Source organism: Mandrillus leucophaeus, unplaced genomic scaffold, assembly GCF_000951045.1.
Source record: "Mandrillus leucophaeus isolate KB7577 unplaced genomic scaffold, Mleu.le_1.0 Scaffold2005, whole genome shotgun sequence".
Lineage (NCBI taxonomy): Eukaryota > Metazoa > Chordata > Mammalia > Primates > Cercopithecidae > Mandrillus > Mandrillus leucophaeus.
In genome coordinates this window covers 1,938-3,673 of record NW_012102039.1, presented here as the reverse complement: position 1 = coordinate 3,673, position 1,736 = coordinate 1,938, and the positions used below count along the sequence as shown (strand labels likewise).

The 1,736-nt window shown below is 55.1% G+C and overlaps 1 long non-coding RNA gene and 1 pseudogene across 1 annotated transcript in view; both read left to right on the top strand.

Annotated features, from left to right (window-relative positions):
- LOC105539217 overlaps nt 1-415 on the top strand; it is a 20,580-nt pseudogene extending 20,165 nt beyond the window's left edge.
- Nucleotides 416-818: 403 nt separating this feature from the next.
- The window catches only part of LOC105539216, a 1,188-nt gene continuing 270 nt past the window's right edge, over nt 819-1,736 (top strand). Inside the window, exon 1 of the long non-coding RNA XR_001006014.1 lies at nt 819-919. This is a non-coding gene — a long non-coding RNA (uncharacterized LOC105539216). The remainder of the gene's footprint in view (nt 920-1,736) is intronic.

Below are 1,736 nucleotides of genomic sequence, written 5' to 3'. Positions count from 1 at the left end.
TTCTGTGGTCTGCAGCCCCCTGGAATCACGCCTGGGGAAGGGCAGCACCCCGCAGGAAAGTGGCACGCGGTTCTCAGAAAAAGAATTAAGAAAAACATCAGCTGTCCCTAAATCTTATTTCCTGATACGCAAATTAAGACTGTTCTGGGTTCCATGTTGCTCCTTTAACTTAAGCACTACTTAATTGTGAATTGTAATTTAATGTCTGAATGTCCAAATGCGTGACTTTCTTTGGGGAAGAAATATAAAAAAATCTTTCAAAAGAGTGGAAGCAGGCAAAGCTTTCTGTCTTTTCATCATACCAGCTGCCTTCTGCAGCCTCATCCGTTCAGAAAGCCGGGCTTTTCCTTTCCATCGTGGAAGGGTGAGCGCCTCCTCTGAGGACCCCAGTTGTGCTGACGTCGTTGAAAAGTGAGGTTCTGGAAGGGAAGGGAGGTTCTTAACCTTTCTTTAAGCCCAGCGGTTAAGGCCACCTGGAGCCCTTTCCCCGTTCAGTGTGGCTCAGGGAAGGGATTGGTGCCTGCATTCCTCCGGGCCGGCTCTGTGTCCCACGTCTGACTTCTTGGCATGATCAAAGGTGCCCACCCATGTGGGCTCCATGTGATCCCCCAGTGTGCATGGCGTCACAGACCACATTTCCCAGATTCCATAACCTATAACCCCAACCTGCTCATTTGTTCACAAACGTCCAATGTGACCTCTGCCCAGGGAATGCCACCAACAGCCGCACCTGCCAGGCGACTTCACACACCCACTGCCTCCCTCTGGCTGTCAGTCATCAGTCAGTGGGGACAGGAGCAGCGAGCACCCGTATGGGTGAGGAGAGAAGCCATTTCTCTTACTGTCTCCTGTCTCTGAAGAGGAGGAGGAAGTAAAAGTTGAAAAACAATAGAAATGAAGTCAGTGGCAAGACCAGCAGGTGCCACTGATGACCAGGCCTGAGGTTAAAAGATTAACCCCCCACTCTAACCACATGTGCTCTCAATCTATCACGACCCTTTCACGTGGAACCCCTTAGAGTTGTAAGCCCTTAAACAGGCCAGGAACTCTGTCTTCAGGGAGCTCAGCTCTTAAGACGTGAGTCTGCCGACGCTCCTGGCCGAATAAAACCTCTTCCTTCTTTAATCGGATGTCTGAGGAGTTTTGTCTATGGCTCGTCCTGCTACATGGGGTCTGGATGTGACTTCAAACCCAGGCCCTGGCCCAACTGCCCTCACGTCTGACACAGGCGAGCTCCCAGCACCCTCTGCGTTGTCAGGAAGTGTGTGACACACCTTCCTGGCCCACAGTGGTGTGCCAAGTGTACTTAGCTCACCATGCCAATGGCTGCCACTCGCCGTTCACCCGCTCACACTGGATCCCCACCCAGAAACAGACCAGGTCAGTCCCACCCACTTAGCAGTGCTGCTGGTGCCTCAGGGCCAGGGAGCCATGTCCAGGCCCCAGCCAGCCCCAGGGACCTGACCCAGCCCCTCCCCCTGAGCCCAGGGCACCGCTGCACAGCCACCTGCATCTCCCACCCATGGCGTCTCACAGGTGACCTGGCCACCGTGGCTGCTTCTGGGGCGTCCGTCCTCTCCTGTGCACACAGCCCCCGCTTCTCCTAAGACTGCCGAAGTGCCGGTTTCCTCTGCTCCTCGGCGGGGTGGCACCTCTGCCTTCTCAGTGCCAGAGGAGCCTGGGCCATGGGCGGAGCCACTGGGGTGAAGCTCATCTCAGCCTCACCTCCCACCAGG